The 24,753-nt window shown below is 42.9% G+C and overlaps 1 protein-coding gene across 2 annotated transcripts in view; it reads left to right on the forward strand.

The window, feature by feature from the left end:
- The window catches only part of C1QTNF7 (C1q and TNF related 7), a 104,579-nt gene that overhangs the window by 32,686 nt on the left and 47,140 nt on the right, over window positions 1–24,753 (forward strand). Inside the window, exon 1 of one of the 2 annotated variants that reach the window (XM_054485966.2) lies at window positions 1,852–2,124. The exons of the other annotated variant lie outside the window; for it this stretch is intronic. The gene's annotated coding sequence lies outside the window, so the exon portion shown is untranslated. Of the gene's footprint in view, window positions 1–1,851; window positions 2,125–24,753 lie in introns of those variants that run through there. 2 annotated transcript variants of the gene reach the window in all.

Raw genomic sequence — 24,753 nt, forward strand, 5'->3', positions numbered from 1 at the left:
CTTATGACTTGATCATTTTCAAGGGGGCGCTGATCTTGATTCATTTGATCTTTGTTCATGGCTACTTCAAAAATAAAGACATTCCCATTTGTGTCAAGACACCGTGGATGCCTTTCTGTGTGACTGAACAAAATATTTTCTCTTTGTTCTTCATTCTTACCATTACATGAAAAATGGAAGGACAATTTGAGCCCTAAGAAAGAAAACCAGTAGCAGCAAGCATGGGAGACAAGTACCAAGAGGTGGATAACAAGGGAAGAAAGATGAAATACACTCCTAAAAGGAAAAGGGGGAAAAAAGGTCAAGGCAGAACCCAGGAGCCCTGGCACCTAGTGGTGTCAGCCAATGACACAGATGAAATGGGCAATGGTAGTTGCACAGCCCGCTGGGAAATACCACTGTCTCAGCCCATTAGTACTGCTATAACAAAATACCACAGACTGAGTAATTTATAAACAACAGAAATTTATTTCTGACAGTTCTGGAGGCTGGGATATCCAAGATCAAGATGCCAACAGGTTTAAGGCCTGGTGAGGGCTCTGTCTCTGCTTCCAAGATGGCACCTTGTTGCTACGTCCTCCAGAGGGACAAATGCTATGTCCACACATGACAGAAGGGTAGAGGGCAAAAAGGGCTTAGCTAGCTCCTTCCAGCCCTTGTACAAGGTCATGAATCCCATTCATGAGAGCCGTGCCATTGTGACCTAATGACCTCCTAAAGGCTCCACCTCTTAATATTATCACATTGGATCTTAGGTTCCAATGTATGAATTTGTGGGGAGACACATATATTCAAACCATGGCAACTACTTTATAGTTTCAAAGCCTGAAACATTGCAAAGCACTATCTTGATAAACACCTCATTTGATTCTAACCACAACAAAATGAGGTAAGTGCAATGGGACACGGATCACATACCCAGTGAGTCAACTGTGTTTTGGAATGTTTAAATGACTCCACAGGGCTCCCTTGGCTGTTAAGTGTTCCAAGCAGTGGCCAAGCCTTGATTTTCTGTTTCTAGATCTAGTGTTCCTTCTGAGGCAGATGTTAAGATATGCTGTATATGCTGTATACCCTTTCATCTAATCTTGACCTGGATTTCCAAGGTAAAATTTTCTCCATGTTCTATCTCATTTCCTGGCCACTGTACTCCTCCTTCTCCATCCAAAAGTCACTCAATGGTTTCTTTCAGTCAGAAAATAACACCGAATGGAAAATGAGAATGGAAAGGAGAAGAGAAGCATGTAAAAGGGGCTGTGTTGACAAAATTTCATCTTAGGATACAATTGCTTTCATCCTGGACAAAATGCTTTCAGAGAGATTACCACATTGTATGACCAAGCAAGGGTTACTATTACGATTTTTATTCTGCAGCTGTGAAAACCAAGACTCAGAAACATTAAGGGCCATGTCCAGTGATAGGTATCTTAAAGATTGAGAGTCAGATCTCCAGCCCTTGCATCTGCCTCCACCTCCTACAGTGGACACAGCACTGGCTTGACAGTCGGCTCTTAGGTTCCCGTCCTTCCACTAACTAGCTGTGTGATCCTGGTCAAGTCTTGTAAGCCCTGGGCATCATTTCTTTCGACTGTCAACCGAAGGGGCTGGGCTGCTTGGTCTCTAAGAACATCCTGTAAAGCAGCTGATAAGAAAGAAATTGCAACAGCTGGTCTTTGAAGACCAGTCAGAGGTGCCCTGATTTCTCCCAGCACAAAAATGAGAAGGTGTTCAGCTAATATTATACTTTTAGAAAAAATATTGTCCAGACTCACTGTGCTATTTCCCAAATATGATTTGGGGAGCGAGCCAACAGATAAAGAAGGATATTTATTTTTGTTTGTAATGTCGACGTCTTCTTTCGGGCTCGATCAAACAATCAGGAGATCTGTGTAGGCCACAGCGTCATTGCACGCCGGGGTCCTTGCCCGCTCCCTCTCTCTGCCACCGCTTAAAGCCTGGGAGAATGCTTTTGAAAGCGAATCAGGAAATTACTTATCAATCTGAAGCCCCAAAGAGTTATGAATAATCCTCGCTGCCAAAGGGAAGGGGATTTTGAGCAAAAGCTCCACATCTGCGCACATTAGAGTTCAAAGACTCCAGCTGTTGGAAGGTCTTGCGAGCAATGTAAGTAAACAGCCCTCTCTTCATTGAAGTAAACGTCTTCAGGCTTTTTTTCCTTAGAAAGGCGTCTTTTGGCTCATGTTGGTGTTTCTCTCTCTCTCTCTCTCTCATTTTTTTTTTTTTTAAATGATGTTCAGGGGTGTTTACCGACTGGGGCTTAGTCAATAACACAACTCCTCTGGGGGTTGCCACTGCTGAACAAGAGAGGGAAAGCGAAAGTCGTCAGAATCGGCTTTGCTTGGGAAGGGTTAGTTTTGAAAAGCCCTCCCTTGCCAATTATGCTCCTTCATAGCTATAGATCCATACTCAAGAGGAGTGTGAGGCTGACACCGACACTCGTGGGGGCAAGCAGAAGTGGCTCTGTAACCCTACTCTGAAAAACAGAATTGTCATTGTGTCCGTTCCTACATAATTCACATTGAAGGTGCTTTCTTCATTTTGATACACTGTAGGATTTTAGTAGAGGAAAAAGAAAGCATTAAAGTGAATATTGTTCTGTGGAGATTTCCTTATAGTGGCATAAATCCTGTGCTCAATTTAGCTTTCATTAAGGGTGTTGATTTATTTACTGTCTATTTTATTATTAAACGAATGTGCTCACCACTCCACTTGGCCATGGGAGGAGAGTGCGATCATTGCAATATGGAAGCAGACATATCTAAATTGTGTTGGTAAAACTATGAGTTTGCATTAATAGTAATTCTATAAATAGAATGCATAATTTCATAAATGATGCATTGTACTGGGGTACATTTCTTTTATAAGTATTTCAAATCAAATTGTGGGTAATGACTGGGAAGTAGTTAAAAGAATTACAACAAACTTGAACGGAATCGTTTTGTTTGGATCAGCCTTTGTCCTCGGGAACTTAAATGTCCATTTTGCAGGTCCCTCAGCATGAATTCTATGGCTGCAAGGAACATATGTCCCGAGTCCTCACACTCTGTCATATCATCAGACTATGTATTTCCCAATTTGTTCTGATTCATGATTTCAATAAGACCCCACACCCTCAGCCTGGGTTGTGTTCCCCCAACTCACTGGAAAGCTCCTCCAAAATAAATAATAATTGCCCTTAACTCTAGTTGACATCTGACTTCCTTTCCTCTCTTTGAATAATTTTGGTGTGTACTTCCACATCCTATACTGTTAAGACACGTTTCATTTCCAGTATGTCAGTCATTGTCAGCACACACAGAAGCTACTTCCAAGAGTCAAAAGGCTCTAGGTTACTGTGCATTTATAACAGCAATTTTCTACGTAGCCCTTTCTCAAGCAACTCATTTATACTTTTATTCTAAGGTGATCTATAACCTTTCAGCTTTACCTAATAAACAGATAGTATGTGCCTAATGTGCTGAAAGCAATAAAAACCAAATGTGACACAATGCTCCCCTTCTTGTATAAACATGTCTGTAGTTTTCATGCAGCCCAAGTGCACTTTTGTGTTCATGGGCAATAGCTACATAGGGTTGAACACTGACTGTCTGAGCTGTGCGGTGGACTGCGTAATGAAATAGGATGAAGTCTGTAATGTGAAAGTAAGTTATTCAAATTTGGGGAAATATTTACTGAGCATTTGTCGTGTGCTGGGCCCTTCCTAATCATGCCTCGTGTGCTCGTGGGAGCAGCAGGCTCACTGGTAAGGTGTAGAGACTCTGAAGCAGAGTTCCTGGAGACACAAACCAGATTGGCGTCTGTGTGAATCTGGGTTGGGTTACTTAACTCCTCTGTGCCTCAGTTCCCTTACAATAAAATAGAGCTCATAACAGCAGGGTTCATGTAAAGTTTGAGAGTTGATATAGACAAAGTATTGTTTTTGTCTCTTTCATATATGAGAAAACCAAGGCTAGCGAGGTTTACTTGCCTACAATTACACAGGTAATGATGGCTGGCAGGGCTGGGACTTGGAAGTAAATGAGTGTTTTAATCACAATAGAGCAAGTCCACATTTTAAACCACAGCCTCCTGCCCTTTTGTTGTTGGATTCTTTCTTCTGCATTCCTTTATCCAGTTCTTACAATGGCCTTCTAAATAAACATTATTGACTATGATGATTTCAGACAAGTAAACTGAAGCTCAAAGACGTGAAGTGACTCATCCGAAGTCACATACCTAGAAATTAGCAGCACTGATGTCTGAACACAGGTTTTCAAATTCCAAGCTTTGTGCGTATTTTTCCTTTCTCTTGCCAATCTGTGAATGAATGGGTCAGGCCCACACCTGCCCTTTGGGGAAGAGTGAAATAAATAACAATGCTAATGGTCACCATCAATTAAGCCCTCACTCTGTGCTTGGCACAGAATCTCTTTAATTAAAGTAGGTCCCTGTGCCCCTTTGTTAATAAATTATCTAGATGATTCTGGTATGCACTAAAGTTTGACAGTTCTATAATCTAGGACAAAATGGAAATTGTTATATCCAATATGACCTAACCTGAAGAAGGTGAAAAGTCCTGATAGAGATGAGAAATTTGACATTTTCCCCAACTCAAATTTGTGGATTACCCTGTGGTCAGAATCAACACTATTTCAGGGTTATTTCCTGTCTTGTTGATACCCCTGTGCTTTCTTCATCTTTTGGCCCATGTCATCTGAACCTTCTATCATCTTTGATTGCATCAGGTTTCAATCATTAGCAGATGGGTGGATTTCTTTCTCTGGTAGGCTTTTCATGGCAAATTTGTGCAACTCAATAGGATTCATCATCAAATTGAAATAAAGCTATAATATCTATGAGAAATTTACTCAGTAAATTTTATACAGAGAAGCACCAGCAACGTAGAGTATTTACTGTGTTGAATATAATATCTTTAAGTTGGTTTCTCTGAAAACTATAGTGCCCAGATAGATATAAGCCAACAGGGGATGCCAAACACAAACTTGGTGTACTGGGAACTTTAGATGCCTGGGAAGAGGTCATGGACAGGGTGGTGGAGCAGGAAGCATTGAACACTGGAAATCATTTCTTGTGATGTCATGACTTGAAGCAAAATATCCCTGACTTTCAATTCTGGCTTCTCCACTTTCTAACTGCAAGGCTCCAAGCACATCACTTACCTCTTAGTTTATGTAACACACATAAACAACTTAGCACAGCAACTAGCATAATAGATACTTAAGAAACAAGAGTTCCTTTCCTCTTTAGCTCTGGTCCATTCAATCCACAAATTTGCACTGAGGACTTATATGTCCTAAACATTATTTTAGATATAATAGTGAACAAGAGCCAAAGTCCCTGCCTTTGTGGAGCTTGCACTTTACAGGAGACAAACCACAGAATCATAAACCAGAATGTAACTTCAGAAATTGAAAAGTGGTATGAATAAAATAAAACAGAATAACAAGACAGAGTGACTAGTTGCCAGGAAGGAGCTAATTCTTTAGCTAACATGGTCAAGGACCACCTCATTAAGGGAGGGGCATTTAGCTCAAAGCTGAATCATAAGAAAGACAAAATGAAACTAAGCCATGATTAAGTAAGCCACTGACTAACCATGGGACACTAGACAAGTCACTGAAGCTCTTTTTAAGCCTGTTTCATCACCTATTAACTGCGCAGCTGGAGTAAATCTATGGGGCTTCTCTAGACTCTGCTCTGAAAACTCTGCTTTGGAATTTTCTTTCTCTTTCTTAGTATCATATGCCATAAGTAATTGTATGAAAAGAAGAAAGAAAAAAATCTCTGAACCAAACTATATTACAGTAGCTGTTTCATTCTTTCATTCAATGTTCTGGGCTTTTTCAACATGTTCTTCCTCATCACAGACAAATTAGTATGTCCTAAGTGAATGAAGATCAATTAACAATTTTTTTAAAAGCTCATATCATCACAATTCCTAGGGATTGCATTGTTGGAGGAGACAAGAACCACCGCATGGCAGATTTTTAGGAATGAATTGTGAGGCTTCACAATTACTTCCTGAGTGGCTTCAAGTCTGAAATTGTACATATGTCAGTGGAGTCAACGTCCAGAGCTGCCAGAAGTCAGTCGATCCAACACTCTATTAGCCAAGAACTAGTAGAGTGTACAGGTTCTAAAAACAATCCAGGGTCTGAAATGTTCCTTTTCTTAAAATGGCACAGCAGATCACTTGGGTCTAAGTTAGTGGCCTGCTCAAAATGAAGATCACCATGCAGAGAACTTGCACCAGAGAAGTAAACTTTGTCTTTCAATTAGCCTAATAATTGTGGCCAAATCCTTGGCTGTAACAATCCAAATGATTGTCTCATTACTCCATTTTGTCTTTGTCACCATAGTGACCTCAATTATGAATCTGCAACCTAGAATGAGAATTTGGTCTGTATAGCAAAGTAGAATATATGGGTCAATGTTTTCAATTTTCAAGTACTGTTATTTTTTGCTTACTTTATAAAACTGCAATTCCCCAGAATGCAAAGCACATTTTTTTTTATATAATTTTTTTGGAAACAAGTTCCCGAGTTAAGATTCAAGCACTGAAAAATAAGAGTAAAGAGGATGGTATTAGGAAATTGGAGTTAATTTGCCTGTAGTGAAGAAAGTTGTGGAGCAATTCATGATGCTTCCTGGGCTCCGACACAATTTCAACCAGAGAATAGTGGTAAGTTGTTGTCCAGTCGACAGAGAAGGGGAAAAAAGAACTGCTTTCGAACACTTACTTTTATGACAAATAATATTCCCAACATTTTACATATATTAGCTCTGAACCATAACTTCAGGGATTATAGTGTAGCTATTACTTTGCTTATTTTGCAGATAAGGAAATGAAGCTTAGTGATGTTAAATAACAAGGAAGTTCATCAACTAGCAAGCAGCAAAGCCACAAGTCAACCCAGGACTGCTGGACTCCACAACCTGCTAACTTTCCACTCTGTCACTCTGCTTTAGAAAAATCAGGGTTTTTTTTTTAACCCACATGCAATACAAATTCTATTTCAGCAAAGGAAGAATTTACTGCGAGTTTTTAAATGTTGACATGGTCTCCTTAGGGAAGAGGCTGTGGAATTGTCTTCTTTGGAGGTCTATTAAAACCAGATCAGTTATCATATATGTCTGGTATGACTTCAGTGTGGTCCTTCCCCAAGGTGAAAAGAGACAAAATGATTCCTCAAGTTCCTTTCTAAACTTTCCAATCAAAGGCCAAGTCTACATCCATGCAAGGCAAAATGGTGGGGACATGTTGAGTCCAGCTGTCCTATTCTTCTTCCCCTACCCCAGGCCAATTACGTTGGTTGAAGTGATGTCCAGATTGTCTGGAAGGGCCACAGTTGCTTGGATCATACCATGTGGGCCATTTTTCCATAACCCGGGAGTGGACCCAACTCTGTTACAGTTAATGCCCAACAAAATGAATATCTTTCCAATGAATCTGTTGTCTAATTCAAAGGCTATACTTTCAGTGTTTGGAAACTACAAATTGGGAGAAAAGCTGGCATGAAAATTGAACTGTGTTAGAAAATAGGAATACCTTTTAAAATTCTGGCTATTAAGTGTATCAGCTAGGATTGTATTTGTAAGTATCAGAAAACCCAGTTCCTTTATTATGCAGGGGGGTTATTTTTCTCACACAACAAGAAGCCCAGAGGAAGGTCTAGGGATGCTGTAGCTATCCAAGGATGCCACTAGGAAACCAGTGTCCTTCTCTATTCCTTCTCACTAATGCTAGCATGGGCTTTTATTTTTATGGTGGCAATATAGCTGCTGCACCTCCAGGTATTGAGTTCATATTCCATGGAGGAAAACAAAAGCCTTTTCCTTGTCAAACTTTGCCTTTTAATTTCAGAAGGGAAGCCTTCCTCCAAGACTTTCCATGTGCATTTTATTGGTGAAACTGTGTAAGTAATAGGGTTACCCCTAGCTGCAAGGGAATCTGGAAGTCTGTGTATTCTGCTTTCCAGTCTTTCATGTAAAAAAGGTATGGAGAGGCCGGGCAGAGTGGCTCACATCTGTAATCCCAGCACTTTGGGAGGCCAAGACAAATGGATCACTTGAGGCCAGGAGTTTGAGACAAGCCTGGCCAATGTGGTGAAACCCCATTTCTACTGAAAATACGAAAATTAGCCAGGTGTGGTGGCAGACACCTCTAATCCCAGCTACTGGGGAGGCTGAGGCAGGAGAATCGCTTGAACCTGGGGGGTGGAGGTTGCAATGAGCCAATATCACACCACTACACTCCAGCCTGGGCAACAGAGTGAGACTCTGTCTCAAAAAAAGAAAGAAAAAGAAAAAAGGTAGAGGCAGAAGTGAATTGGGTTGGGTCTTGAGTGACTCAACAAACCATACTTGTCAAAATATGCCATAAATTCCTATTTCTGAAAACAATAAATATAGAATTTAATATATAAATTGGACTATATTACATAAACATTTACTAGCTGTATTTCTTTTAATATTGAAAAATTATTGGCCAGGCACGGTGGCTCATGCCTGCAATGCCAGCACTTTGGGAGGCTGAGGCAGGTGGATCACGAGGTCAGAAGATCAAGACCATCCTGGCTAACACGGTGAAATCCCGTCTCTACCAAAAACACAAAAAATTAGCCAGGCATGGTGGCGGGTGCCTGTAGTCCCAGCTACTCGGGAGGCTGAGGCAGGAGAATGTCGTGAACCTGGGAGGCGGAGCTTGCGGTGAGCAGAGCAGAGATGGCGCCACTGCACTCAAGCCTGGGTGACAGTGCGAGACTCCATCTCAAAAAAAAAAAAAATTGTGAACATGGAAATATTTTCTTAAAAAGTGAAAAGGGGAAGATAGGAACAAAATTCTTCCTGAAGTAGATAAAATGGGAAAAACATGAGTTTGGGTGCACATATCAAAGTCTGAATTCCACCTGTGCACTTAATTAGGTATGGGATGTCTCTGGACTACAGGTTCTTCATATTTAAAATAAGGGCAATAGTAGCTACCCATAGAATTTCTTTATAAATAAATAAGATATATAAAATGTTTATATGCCACATAAAGAGGCTAGCGTGAACTAGACATCCAGGAATGGTAATTCTCTTCTCCCTTGCTTTGCACCTTTTATTCAGCAAGTGCATAATGGAACGCAACTTCATGGAACCCAACTCAGACAGGATTGACAGTTGAAGAACCAACTCTTTAATTGTGAGAAATTAAAACAAATCTACTGAATGGTGTGTAGCCTTCCTCTATCAGTGCACGCCAAGATTCTTTCATTTGGGGCTTCATCACATTATCTTAGCAAACCAGACAAAAATGTCTAAGCAATTTCGTTTTCCAAGCTGCATCGTATGTTTCAAAGTGCCATCTGTTTGTAACTTGTTACAAAACAGAGTCAACAGAGCCATTTGGTGACATTTTAAAAAGTGACTTCAGTGTTTGTTTCCAAGGGATATGATTCCCAGAATTTGTGCAATTTGTTCTGTGTTGCTGTGATGTGAAATAAAGCCTTCACAGAGGCTCTCAGCTGTTTCAATACATTATCCTCATCTTAACCCGTGAAGCCAGGTTTCAAGTTTGGTTTTCTTTCCATTTTAATTATCTCCCCATGTCACTGTGACCTTTCCAGTCAAAGATTTAAAGCTTGTCACCTCATAGTCACCACTGCAAAATTAAAAAGAGGAAAAACACAAACAAAAAAAAGAGCCTACAGATTTGCATAGCCAAAATCTATTCATTAGCCAAAAACTCATTTCTGCAAGATGATAGAGCAAAAAAAAAATTCTAGAACACAATTCAAAGCCATGGGTTCTTGTTCACGAATGAATGCTGTGACCTTCAGCAAGCTACCATTTAACCTTATTCTCTCTCTTTCCTTACCTGGAAAAAAGAATTAACATACCTGTCCCACCCATCTCACCTGGTCAGTATGTAGATTGTTGAGATAATGCATTAGAAGCCCCATTCAAAACAATGCATGATATACTCAGGCCTATTTTGGTATTTCCTATCTATTGTAGTACAGTTTGCATCATATTGTTACACATGATGAATCCCATACCCTTCTCAAACTCCCATCTGATTTGTCTCCTTATTTTTGCAGCCAGACTTTCTTAAAAAAAGCCATTGCTCTTGCTTCACTGTTTCCCTTCCATACTCTTAATCTAACCTTAGTTGATTCTTCCTGGATCCTACTTGATTCCAGCTGTTCGGACTAAGTATCCAGCTCTCGGCAGGCTTGCCACATTTCCTGGCCCAAATGCTGCCAAAGTCATTACATGTTCATTGAACAAATACTTATTAGTGTTTACCAAATCAGAGGTGATCAAAACAGACAAAAATCCCTGGCCTCTTACAGAAAACATTTTATTTCTCCGGACTTAGGAGCCTGAGCATACTGATAAGGACACTTAAATGTCAACAATCCAACGTCATGCCCTCTCCTCTCACTGAGCAACTTCACCTAAGTGTTTCTTGATGTCTCTGTGCTGTGCCCACATGTACTCAGGAACTCCAAGGCAGCAGACACTATGCAAACCATGGACCCTAATGTTGTCCTTCTTGGCAATGGTAATATTTGTGTGACAAATGCAATCTCTTATCTTCCCCCAATCCCCCCAAATGACAATTTTCATGCAGCCAGAGTGTTGCTAGGTTCAGGGCAGAGGGAGGTAGAGAGAAAGCCACTTCCCTATGTTGATTCACATGGCCCCCAAAATGGTTACGCTAATACCAAGAGACTTAAGCCTTTCCTAGAAATGCCCTCCTGAAACGTTTTCCTGGAAGCATTCCTTTCAGTGTCTGATGTTACAACTCTCTCCATAAAGGCTCAAAACCAGTCACTAGGCAGACAACAAAAACAATTTATATCCTCCATTGTCCTAACATATCCCCTTTCCATTTAGGTACTTGTGCATACTCATCCCGCACACCTTTCACTTGCAATGGCCAATCTCCAACTCCTAGCTGGCCTTAGCCAGAACACTGTAGAAACCAATGAAATTTAGGAAATTTATTTAAGGCTTTGTACCTTCAAATTGTTATTGTTCAGAAATAGTCATTCCCACCTACTCCCAACCACAGAATACTAGGCACAGTTGAATGCCTTCAGGTAGCAACATCTGTAGTATCTTTGGAAAGGGCTGATTTGCTTTCTTCACCCCTTGCTAGTCTTGAAACCTGCCTTTAACCTGCCAGGTCCACCTTCCTTGGAAGGACAGAGATGCATGGTGTTAGAGTTGGCTATGGGAGCCAAGTCAAGGTTATTTCAGAATGGACAAAAATTGAACATTTGTGTAGGTTAAAAGCAACCAGCCAGTAGTAGAAATGGAGGCTATCAGAGAATGAGAGAAGGTAGTTAGACCAGGTCATCTTGGAGAGGCGAGAGATGGATCAAAACAACCACCCAGGTGGAGGACTTGGTCTTGAACAAGCATGGATCCTGACTCACAGCTGTGTCCACTGAGGCAGGTGAGAAGCAAGTGAAGATGGGTAGGAATTTGAATAAATTGGGGATAGTAGGGAAATTGAGATGACTATGATAATGTTTTTCTCTAGGAGGTTGAACCTGGGATCATTGCTTAAGATAAAGACAGTGAGCTGATTAAATGTGTGCTGAGATCTCCCAGGCCTGTGCTTGTCATAGAGTAAGCACTAGAAAGGAAATATATATTCACTTCTGTCCTCCTTGACAGATTGAAATGATAGCAATTGTTTATTTACAAAGGATCTCATCTAAAAATAGCCCATGACACCATGCATATATTTTGCCTTTCAAGTGAAACACAAATACAACTTTTTTTTTTATTTTAAACCCTAAACTATAATGACTTCTCTAAGCTCATCTCAGCTTTGAAAATAACTTGGCCCAGGTGTATACTATTCGAGAAGACCTCTGACCACATCTCTTTCTATGACCCCTGAGTCTAGAGAATGTTCTGGAGCCTCGCCAGCAAAGAGGTGTGTGCAGGCAGAAAACTGAATTCCGGAGCTTTTATGTTCAGTGTTATAGAAATGGTTCAAGACATGACAAATGAAAGGGAGTTAATCTAAACCATAGACTGTTTTTATACTTGGGCTGTGAAAATTTTTGTAAGTATAAACTTTACTGGGCCAGATCAGGCTCTTTCCTCCAAATGTTTCCGATTTTGACTGTCTTCCTTTAATTATTTGAAATCATAATGGTTGGTTTGGGGAGGCAGCTGGCAGGCAGACCAGAGCAAGTAGTGGCCTCCGGGGAGTGGGGTTGCAGGATTCTCTTCCACCTTGCCCTACCAGCCCTCACCAGCATCATAGCAGGGAGAAGCAAGAGGTGGAGTGGACAGACCCAGGATCAGCCAGTGTTTCACGGCTCCCAAGAGGAGCATTCTCTTGTAAGAACAAGGGTTAGGGGCTTGCGATTTCTTGAACACTGGTTCTCTCCTTCTCTTTCTCTCTTTTTCTCTCTGTCTTCCCAAGCTCTTGTAAATAAGTACTGGTCTCTTTGACTTGTTTTTTAGGAATTCTAGTTACTGGCAAGACCAGCACAGTAACAGAGAGGCAGAACTAAGTGCTCACCAAGTACCTGGCACTATTGTGGGTGCTTGGGACAGAGCTGTGATCAAAACAGACAAAGTCCCTCCCTTTAGCCCCTTAGAGTCCACTGGAGGGGTGACAGACAAAGAAAACACAAAGACGTACATGTCAGAAGGACCACAGAAAAGGGAGTGACATAGGGACAGAAAAGTGTAGACAGGTGGGTCAGATAAGGCTGGGAGCCATGGGAAGCCAATGTTGGAGCAGAGACATAAGCCACATCAGCCTCTGTGAGAACAGCGTTCTCAGCTGAGGAGTGACAAGCAGGACAGAAGGCAGGATGGACTGTGCTTGGTTTGTTTCAGGAACAACAAAGATGCCAGGGTGGCTGGAAAGGATCCCATGAGGCAGAGGCTTGAGGTCAGAAGGCAGTGGGAAGGAGATCATCTAAGGTCTTGAAAACACTTTGAGCTCTATCCCGGGAGAGGTGGGAAGCTACTGCAGGGTTTTCAACAGAAGAGTGACTGACAGATCTGAAAGTCCACTCCGATTGCTATTTGGAAAATGCACTGTCAGCAGGCAAGGCAAGGTGGATTATACTATCCCTGCTCCAGTTCTCAGTACCCTGGCTGGGCAATTTCAACAAGAGTGGGCTCACTTGGTGAAGAATTCACAGGTCAAAATAAAATAGACACACACCGAAAGTTTAACAACCACCTTCATTACGGCTTATATATTACATTAGATTACTCTGTTTGAAGACAGACAAATCACATCATAACACGATAATAAAATGAAATTAATTTCACTAAGGACAGTTCTATTTGTAGCATTTTGTTTCGCCAGCCAGAAAACCTCAAATACCAGACTGTTATGCTCAAAAACCAGACCTGGAAGCCAAAACCAAAAGCCATCTATTCTCCTTCCTTTTCCTTGGACTGCCTCTCCTGGCAGAGTGCTGTCCCTCAGAGAGCAGTGAGGATGTCCGCATCCCAGCCCAGCTCCACAGGGTTCTGGGCTCCTACTCAGGAGTGTGTGGCCAAAGCTCCAGATGGCACACACTGTTCCTTTCCCTGGCCTTGTCTCTCATGCATGGAGCTTTTGAGGAGACCGTGGAGGAGGCTAGTACAGAAACTAGTTCATTGAAGTCTTAGATACAAGAGGTCATGGGTCCCAACCAAATATTATTTGTCAACATTTATGGCTTTTATTTCATTTTTTCATCCAACAAATGCAGGTCCCTAATAGGCACCAGACACTGTTCTGGTTGCTCAGCACTCAGCAACAAAAAGTGCAGACAAAAATACCTGCCCTCATGGAGCTTACATTTTATGGGGAAGACAGATGATAAAAAAAGAAATACATAAAACACATGGTACCTTAGATGACCATACAAGTCATGGAGAAAACAAAGAAAAGGGGGTGTGGAATGGTTTGCTCTGCAATTTTAAGAAGAGTGGTCAAAAGAGGCTTCATGGGCAAAGTGAAATTTGAGTATAAATCTGGAAGAGGTGGAAGAGCAAGACGATGCTATAGATGGGTATAGGTGGAGTCATAGCCACACACATCTGAGGGAAAGGCTCTCTAGGCAGGAAGAACAGTGTGTGAAAATGTCCCATGGCAGGAGCATGCACAGCAGGCTTGAGGAGCGGCACAGAGATAGGGTGGCCAGAGTTGAAGGAGCAAAGGAGAAAGAAGTAGAATATGATGTAGGCTGGTTGGGAGAGGAAGGCCATGGAAGGCCTCCTGGCTCACTCTAAGCCTTTAGCTTTTATTCAGAGTAAGAAGGGAAGCCATTAGAGAGTCCTACCAGGAGGGCTCTGTCTGCTGAGTGGCTTCTGCAAGGGCAGGAGCAGGAAAACTAGATAGAGACTGTTTCAATCATTCAGGCAGAAGACAGCATTGAAAGGGAGGAAGGTGGCAGCAGTAGGGATGGGGAGAAATGCTGAGACACTTGAGGTGATGTTTATGGGGAGCCAAAGGATTTGTTAATGTACAATTTGCAGGAAAAGGAGAATCAAGGGGGACTCCAAGTTATTTGGCCTGAGCATCCGAAAGAATTTGCTACCAATTATCGAGACAAGGAAGTGTGTGGGGCAGGTTGAGAGACAGCAAGAGAAAGTGCTGGATGAGCTAGGTTCATGAAGCCAATCAGACATGCATGTGGAGGTGTCTAGCAGGTAGCTGAATGTGAGTGTGGCATTCAGGAGGGAGGTCTAGGCTAGAAATAGACATTACAAGCCATGTGGCTAGACAAGATCACCAAGGGAGAGTGCAGGAGGAGAAGTAAAGGTATTCCAAGATTGAACCTAGGCTTCCAACATTTGCCAGATTCAGAAGAGAAAGAGGATCTGGAAAAGAGGGCAATGAGGAGACTGAGGGGCAAGAGGAAAACCAAGAGACCGTGGTCTGAAGGACAAGAGAAGAAAGAGGGAGAAGCAAGGGGGATTCCAGTGACTAGTGGGACAGAAGCCTGATGGGGTGGGTTTCAGAAAGAATGAGAGGAATGCAATTGTAGAGAGTGAATAGAAATCCTTTATTCAAGGACTTTGAGATGAAAGGGAACAGTGAAATAAGGTAGTGTCTGAAAAGAGAAGTGGTAGTATATACAGTAATATCTATGCTATAAACAGTAATATATATCACTGCATATATTTAATTTACTTTACATATCTAATTTTACATACACGACTAGATTATTATATCTGTATATATTACATATATAGAGATATACAGATATATACAATATCCTTCAAAGAGAAGGAAATGTATGCAGGACAGAGAGGAGAACTGCTCTAGTGATGTCATGAAGTAAGGGAGAAGAGGAGAGAAGATGGTATCCAGGGCACAGGTGCAAGGTAGACCTTGGACGGAGGCATTAATCATTCATTCTCACTGAAGAGGAAAGGCCAAACACACCAGCATTATGCAATGTAAAAGGCATATCTATGCAGTGGTGGGAGATTGTATATCTTCACATTACTTCTCTTTTCTCAATAAAATGGGAAATAAAGCCATTCATTGAAAGTAACCAGGAGAGAAGAGGTTCCAGAGGTTTGAAGATAGAGAAGAAGATATGAAATGGTTATAAAGGAGAGTTGGATGTAAAGAAATATGAAAATGTAGTATCATTGATATGCAACATTAATTAAGGACTATTTTGAGGTGAACCATCATATGTTGAGATGGAGAGCAGTCGACATGGTTGTGTGTTTTCCTCCCGTGCATCCAGCCAGAATGGTGGATTAGCCAAATAAGTTACAATATAAAGAGGGGCCAAGGAGTCAAGTATGTGTTCAGAGAGCAATTAGACTCTAAGCAGAGTAAGGACAGAGGTGAACATGAATAAGGTACAAATTAAAGGTACAGTGTACAAGTGAAGTCAAGGAGTCGTGGGATTTGGGATACACATGAACAGAAAGGATAGAAATGGTGGCAGGACAGTGGGGAGCTTGAATTTGAATTTGTGAAGGTGCTGTAGTTATTGGTAATGACAAGGTCAATGAGATGATCATGTAGGTAAGAGGCTGTGGTGGAGAGGAAGACAAGACCATTGGAAGAAAAAAGGTTCAGGAACTGTGAGACCAGGATATGTGATGAGTCTTCCAAGTAGACACTGAAATCACTGAGAGTTATGACAGTAATGTTGGAGAAAGTGACAGGGGATCAGGAGCTGAAATCTCCAAGAAATGAGGAAGGTGGTATAATTAGTAGATGGCATCATCCAGGAGGACTAGTGAGTGGTGTAGACAGAGGACATGAGATTCACCTCTGGAGGATGGATGCTCTGGAAAGAGCAAGGAGGAGCAGGGAGGTCACCCATATCACCTCCAGGCTCAGTGGAATGAGAAATGAAGGGTTGAAAACAGCCTCCACCTTGTGGGGTACAGGAGAGGAAGTGTCCTCAGGGGACAGCAAAGCTTCAGTCAGAACAAGAAGGTAAAGGACATTCATAGGGATGGTGAGGATACAGGGGACTTCGCTGATGAGCGGCCTTGAGTTTTAAGGGGCAGTAGGGAAGGGCTTCTGAAATCAGGAAGGGGTTGGAGATAAGCCAGGAAGTAGCCATAGGAGATGAAACTCCACAAGATGAACAGTGACCAGGGGAGTTTTGAAGAGCATGAACTGGGGAGAAGGGTGTGATGAGAGCCCCCAATGGCCTAAAGGCAGGGCATGCTGGTGAGGCTGTAAGTGGGAGGCAGGAGTGAGTTGGGGTCTACACAAACCATGACAGGTCTGTGGCTTCTCTTCACTCCTGTGCATGATGATTGGAGGTAGGAAAATGAGGAGTCTTTTTATTTTTTTAGATGGAATTTTGCTCTTGTTGCCCAAGCTGGAGTACAACAGCGCAATCTCGTCTCACTTCAACCTCCATCTCCCAGGTTCAAGCGATTCTCCTGCCTCAGCTTCCCAAGTAGCTGGGATTACAGGTGCACACCACAACACCCGGCTAATTTTGTATTTTTAGTAGAGACAGGGTTTCACCATATTGGTCAGGCTGGTCTCAAACTCCTGACCTCATGTGATCCACCTGCCTCGGCCTCCCAAAGTGCTCGGATTACAGGTGTGAGCCACCTCACCTGGCCCAAAATGACAAGTCTTGTGTGGAGCACCCAGAAATCTCTAGGGCGCCTTCCTTGATCCCCTAGAGATTTTCATAAACTGTCTTGAGAGGCACAGGTGCATTGGTAACACTGGATTATAAAATGTGAGTAGGTCAGGGGGCAGGAAATGAGGCTCACACCGTCAGCAGGGCAGGTTATGGAGAACTGTGCATTGTGCTAAAGACTTCTTCATTAATCCCACAAATCAGGGTTATTAGTCTGTGATGTGAGAGAGGTCCTTTGATATTATGAAGATTATGGACTCTCTTCTACTCCCACATAATCCTACACAACCATTATGCCTATAATTTCAGGGAAGGGAGGAATTTGTCAGTTGTATACAAGACTATTCAACCAGAGAAACAGATGAGTAGGAAGTATATATTAAGAGGCATATTGCAGGGATTCGGATTATGCAGATGTGGGGGCTGGCTAGAAGTCTAAAATCTGTAGGGGAGTCCTCCAGGAAGGGTAGGCTGGAACACTAAGGAAGCAGCTGATGCTTCAGTCCACAGGAAAGCCACAGCTCTGCTCTTCAATCCTTTCAACTGATTGAATTGAGGCACCCAAATTATCTAGGAAAACTTTACTTACCATCAACAGATTATTGAATTTAATCACATCTACAAAATGCCTTTACAGCAAAACCCAGAGTGTTTAATGAATAACTAGGGACTGAAGCCTAGCCAAGTTAATGCAAAAAACTGACCATGAAATCAGTGTATTTCCTAAAACCTACAGATCTATGGCTGGGAGTTCCTTTTGTGAGCAGGGGAGGAGCCCATGAAACATTACAGGAAGAAAAGCGAGATGGTCCACCTTGCATTTCAGAAAGATCAGATCTTCAAGATTAGGTGGTAAGAAATCTTAGTAAAGAATCTGAACAAACAATACTAAAAATAAAATACAACTTTCTCCAGTGCAAATCCATGTGAATTACAGCTGGTCTCAGTGGAAAATAAAGCAAGCTGGGAAGAACCCCAAAGAAAAGTTATTCCAGACTTCCCTGAACACTCAGGAAAGGAATTATTAGTCCAATGTGCAAGAACTTTTAAAGTAATAGATCAAAACTCCCAATAATGTTCTAATCTTCCACTGAAATCATGGTTAATGAATTGACAAGCATTTATGGGCACTCAATCAGTGCCAGCTTGCTCATGAAATAGAAAAAAAAATAGTTATCTATAGTTCCTGCCACCTCTCACCCTCCCAAAGAGACAGTCTATTTGGGGACTCCATCAGTTAGCACTCTTAATTGAAAGCAATGGAACACCCAACTCAAAATGCCTCAAAGCAAGAAAATGGGGAAGGGTGCTTTTGAATACATGTAACTAAAGTCCGGGGGTAGATCTTCTGACTTCATGTTGTGTTGAATCCAGGTGCTCTAAGCATACAGTCTGAACTCTGTCTCTCCACATCTCTCAGTTCTGCTTGTCTCTGAGGTGGTATGACTGTTGGTCAGGTCTCTCCTTGTAATGAGAGAAAGTATCACCAGCAACTCCAGGTCTACACCCTAGTAGCTCAGCAACCCCAGTAGAGAAGATTCCTGGACTCCCAGGGTTGAGTAGACTCCTACAGTCCAGTCTCAGTCGACTCACTTAAGTCACCTGCCCTCCCATGAATTAATCACTCTAACTTGAGCCACGGAATATCCTGAAGATGCCGGAGCATGGGTGGGGAGACCCCACCTGAACTGTACGTTTTGAGAGAAGGAGAAGAAAAGGTCTCCAAAGGAAAATTAAGAGGCTATTTCCAAAGAGGGAATTGGGTGTTGGGTAAACAACAAAAGTCAGTGCCCTTTTTTGGGACATCACCCCCCAAGCCCCAGAGACCAACGCAAACCAGCACAGACCTGAGAATTCCACTGGGCATCCTGCCCTAATGCGAGTCCCAGTGCCCTATCTCCAAAGGGGGAGTAATAACAACACTTGTTATTAATGTGTGTTTGTGTCTCCCAGCAACAATAGGTATTATTAAAAATCAAAGGAAATAACATATACAATTATGCCTTATAAATAATAAACATTGCATACAAATAAGGTATGATGAAAGCTTTATCAATGGGGTGGGACTTCAATTTGTGATGAGAAGGAAAAGGAGGAAAAGGGACAACAAGCAGGAAGAAGCACCACTATTTGGGCAGTTAAGAAGGTGAAATTTGAACACAGGTCCAAAACCCATGTTCTTTCAATTTGGCATTGCAACATGGGTCTCATGAATACAGACAGGCAGTGAGAGAGAGGAAGGGAGTGGGGAAAGCATTCCTGAGTGCCCAGGTCCTCAGCCTGGATTTCGTTTCAGCAATAGTTAGCCAGCTGAAAGTTTAACTTAAGCTGTGGACTGAGTGATATTAATTAGAATGAATTTGTTAGAGAATGTTTTAGCCAGGACAAAAAGAACTCAACATTTTAAGAATGTGCCATAGACACCAAGCTGAATTTAAATGCTCTTCTGTCTGAATCCCTAAACCCTCCATTCATCCAGATATCGAGAAAAGAGACTCCATTTCTTGCCAGAAGACTGGGCTTGCACATTCATCAGATCCATGATTCACACCTGTGTATATATCTAGGTGGCGCTTACTTAAATCACCTCATTCATTTTCCACCACAGCCTTCTCAGTGGATACAGCATCCTCACAGAACCAAGGCACACACACAATGGAGTGTTAACTGCCAGTGTGTGAACCAAACCTCTCACCCCAAGCCCAGTGCCCCTTCAGCCCCATCACAGGCACCTGTGCAGGGAAGCAGCCCTCACCTAAAGACACTAGCCCTGCCCTCCACATTCCAAGAAGTCCTGAGGCACATTCACATCTGCCTGGGCCCCAGCTCAGCCTCTCCAGGGAGGACCTGGTACAGCCCAACCTCCTCACTTCTCTGAGCGTGGAATGATGCCAAGCATCTCTCAGGCGCCGGCAGAAGGAGCAGAGGGTGTGATGTGGGTGGCATTTGGGCCAGGCATTCTGTGTGAGTCTGTTTTGCCTCTCTGCGGGCCTATTTCCTTTCTCTCTCGCCTAGCAAAAATCACCAATAATTATGATATAGAAAGGAGCAACACAGGATTTTCAAAAGACATTTGAGTGAAATGAAAATGTACAGGTGAGAGTAACCGAGAAAACAGGTGAATGCTGCCTGGGAGTTTGCTATCCTCTAACAAGGAAATCACCATCATGACTGCAATCAAAGCCCATTAACAGAGACCCTGAGCTGGTCTGGGAGACACACTCTGATATAATTTGATTGTGTCCCCACCCAAATCTCATCTTGAATTGTAGCTCCCAAAATTCCCATGTGTTGTGGAAGGGACCTGGTGGGACATAACTGAATCATGGGGGTGGTTCCCCCCATACTATTCTTATGGTAGTGAGTAAATCTCATGAGATCTGATGGTTTTATAAGGGGAAACCTCTTTCGCTTGGCCCTCTTTTCTGTCTTGTCTGCCGCCATGTAAGACATGCCTTTTGCCTTCCACCATGATTGTGAGGCCTCTCTAGCCATGTGGAAATGTGAGTCCATTAAGCCTCTTTTTCTTTATAAATTACCCAGTTTCAGGTATGTCTTATAGAAATTGGCGCCCAAGGGGATTCTCATTATTAAAGACAATTTGAACACCTCAACCATTTCCCAAAACAACTTGGGTAGGACTGTCTTAAAATGTACCTGTGGGATTTTAATTTATGGAGGTGACTCAGTGACAACACAAACAGACTAATGCCATTGAAAGAAAAGTTTTATAACTTATATTTCCCAAGAGGAGGGGGCACACCATGCCACACAGGGCCACATGGGAAAGAGCCTGGCTGGTCAGGGGGCAGAAGGGGGAGAGGAGAGAGCCTGGGCCAGAGCCTTCATTGTGTTTTCCATGGGAAAAGCAAGACAGGGCAGGATAAACAGCTTAGGACTGGCTAGTTGGAATAAGTCTGATGGCTTTGGAGCATAGGGACTGTCCCTAGTTGTCTGGTGCCTAGCCCTGGAGTGATTTAGGGAAGAGGGAATATCGGCTCCATGTGTAAGAATTCCATAAAAGAGATGGTGGGGGGTGTGGACGCTGGACTGGTGTTTTTGCATTTAAAAAAAGAGTGCTCTTGGGCAAGCTCCCTTGCTTTCTGTAAGAACTGGCTATGCCTGGGAGGTGCAGTCTCTCCCCAGTCAAATGCCAGAGCATCAGGAACACAGAAAACAAGAAAAGATAGTTAATACAACTAGCCCTGTGATGAATGGATGCCAAATAGACACAGACTCTAAGAAAACAAAGTTGTTACAATCACAACCCTGTTAAAAGAGGCCAGTATACTCAGACTCATAACTCAGACATTCTCTGCCAGGAGGCATGATGGGCTGGGAGCTAGGGGATGGTGAGAAAATAGAGAAAGGCAGGGCCGAGGGGGGGTCCATTGTTCAAATGACACCGAAGAAACAGCAGAAAATTGTAAGACCTACTCTGTGCTGAGAAAATACAGGGCACCTTAGATATATTGTCTCTAACAACCAAACCCTTTGAAACACATATTAGTATCACCATTTTACAGATGAGAAAAATGAGGCTGGGAGGGGTAAGTATCCTGCCCCTATGGTCATCTGGCCAGTCAGAGGTGGAAATAGACATTAAACCTCAGTCTTTTTGACTCCAAAGACACTGTTTTAACTTTAAAGTCTAATTCCTCTGAAATCTGGACTTGAACCTGGGCAGATGCTAATCTCCAAAGAAATCAGTTTTAGTAAGTGGGGGGCAATGAAGAGGGATCTAAGCAGTGGGAGTTCCAGGTCAGAGCAAAGCTGCAAAATTCCAAGTAGAGCTTCCAAACAAGCAAGTGGATGTGGATGAGACCTTCACAAGGACCTCAGGGTGGATGTCATTCCAACTTGGCCAGGGCACCAGCAATGGATGAGGGCTGCAGCGTGATAGCACCCGAATGTGAAGATTCAGCCACTTGTACTGCATCCTGGGCCTCACTGCTCCAAATTCCCACCAAGTTGGGCCTGAGCCAACCTCCGTCACGTTGGAGATGATTGAGATTGAGAGGGTCTGGCTGTGCCTTCAAATGGGAGGGGCAGGAGGCAGACAGCACTGACACAGAGGACCATAAAATGTATGTAGCAGAGCAGGAGAGCCCCATCTGGAGGTCAGGCGAAGTAGTGCAATTGTGCACTATCTTTTCTCAGCGCTTCCAGGGTTAATCATGATCTGGGGGCAGCTGAGCAGATCTCATGTATTCAGCAATTATTTATTGAGCACCAAGCAGCATATCATATTTTAGTTTCCAAAAACCCTAAGATAAAGACTTAGGGAGCACATTATTTATATGCATAAAGCAGGGAGTAGGGACAGAAAAAGGATAATAAAGCTAAAAAAAAAGGGTGTGTTATTGAGTGGTTGGCACTGTGGGCAACTGACGCGCAGTCCCTCTGAGGACCCTGAGAGTTCCTCAGAACACCCCTCAGAATTGTCCCATCAGCAGAGGAGAGGTTGTGTCTTCACTGACTGAGAGTTTCCTGGGTGGCTTTCCATCACCAGCCCTTCTTGGCAGCCCACACACTGAATAAACTTTCCTATAGTTCCAGAGAAAGGGACACAGCAAAGGGACACAGGCAACTCAGGGGGCAGCTGTCAGTGTAATGACATATTAGTCTGTTTTCACGCTGCTAATAAACACATACCTGAGACTGGGCAATTTACAAAAGAAAAAGGTTTAATACAGTTATACGTGCCTAGGGAAGCTTCACAATCATGGCAGAAGGCAAGGAGGAGCAAGTCCCATCTTACATGGATGGCAGCAGGCAAAGAGAGAATGAGGAAGATGCAAAAGCGGAAAACACTGACAAACCATCAGATGTTGTAAGACTTATTCACTACCATAAGAACGATATGAGGGAAACCGCCCCCGTGATTCCGCTGGGTCCCTCCCACAATACGTGGGAATTATGGGAGTACAATCCAAGATGAGATTTGGGTGGGGACACAGCCAAACCATATCAGATGGAAACTTCCCACTGCAGCTTCAAGTGAGCTCAGAGGTGGATTGAGAGCCATGGAGCAGGGAAACAGCAGTTTCTGATCCCCTAAGACCCCTCAGAGACTGTTCTCCCACAGTGGACTCTATAGCTACTCGCCTGCTCTGCAACCTCCTGGGCCTAAGCTCAGGGCTCCTCTGTCTGAGTGGTCATCCCCTACTCAAATTCAGGAGTGAGCTCAGACAACCCTTCCTCTAAAATATGCTTTGGTGACCATAAAATCTGAGGCAGGAGTGTGCCTCTGCACCTCTGGCTATCTCTAGAGGCACCTGGATAGTGGTTACAGGCCTGAGCTTACAACTCTGTGTCACACTGGGCTTGAAGATAGTAAGTCATGGCCCTTATCTTCAAGGGACTTAAAGTCTCAAAAACAAGAAGATCACAACTCTTTCTAGGCTGTGAGCATCCCCAAGAGTTCTTAAGGCTTCACTTAGGAACGTGCTGAGAAATAAAAAAGAGCAACATTCTATGCACTCAGCTCCACTGTAGATCCTAAATTAGTCACAGGATCCCCAACAGCCCACCTACCAAAGCCCCACCCAGGGAGTTTCATTAACAAATCAAATTAAAATCTCTCAGCAGATGCTGGCGACTACACAGTTCTACTTCCAAGAATACCCAGATCATCCCAACTGATTTTGAAGCTGCAAGAGCACCCAGTGGAATTAAGGCCCACCACTCTCACCTCCCCTCCTCCTGCAGAGTCCTTCCTAAACTAGACCCACAAAGGAACGCAGCCACAATTTCAGTCTTTCTTGCTCCTTTTCTCAACTTTGCTACCATTAATCTAGTTTTCATTCATTTTTTTCATTCACTCAGCCAACAATTTCTTCAGTGCCAGTCGTGAGTCAGTTGCTGTTTGGCTCCAGCAATGTAATCATGACTGAAATATGGCCCTAGGTCAAAAGGAGCTTATAGGCCATAGCGATGACAGCAATTTTATTCTTCCACACCCAACTGGTAATTTTAAAAGCACCTGGGGTTATCAAGAGATCTAATGAATCATAGCTAGAAACCATTTTCCAAACACTAAAGGCAAAGCTAATTATATCAGACGCATGCTTAATATCCATTATTGACCCCCCACCCCCACCCCATTGATGTCCAAGTCCCTTTATTTACAGCTAAGCATCTTGACTGGATTCCCAGCTACTGTACAAGCCTTGTCCTCCAATATCTACCTTCACAGACTCTCTGTTCCACAATGAACACTTCAGCATATCTCTTCTGGGACCACCTGGGTCCAGGCTCAGTACTGCCCTGTCTGAGTAGACAAGCCCTACTCAAATCTCAAAGCTGAGCTCAGGCACCCCTTTCACAGAAGTGCCTTTTGTGAACATTCCCCTGAGGCAGCAGTCTGCTTCTGTTACCTGTGGCAAATCTGTAGGGTCTGCAGCAACCTCAATTCTTGCCTGCTCAGAAGAAAGAATTCAACTGAGGGGCATAAAGCAGAAGGAGAGACTGAGGCAAGTTTTAGAGCAGGAGTGAAAGTTTATTAAAAAGCATTAGAGCAGGAATGAAAGGAAGTAAAGTATACTTGGAAGAGGGCCAAGCAGGCAACGTGAGAAATCAAGTGCATGACTCCACCTTTTGACTTGGGGCTTTATAAGCTGCTGTG

Source organism: Pongo pygmaeus, chromosome 3 (assembly GCF_028885625.2).
Source record: "Pongo pygmaeus isolate AG05252 chromosome 3, NHGRI_mPonPyg2-v2.0_pri, whole genome shotgun sequence".
NCBI classification, from domain to species: domain Eukaryota; kingdom Metazoa; phylum Chordata; class Mammalia; order Primates; family Hominidae; genus Pongo; species Pongo pygmaeus.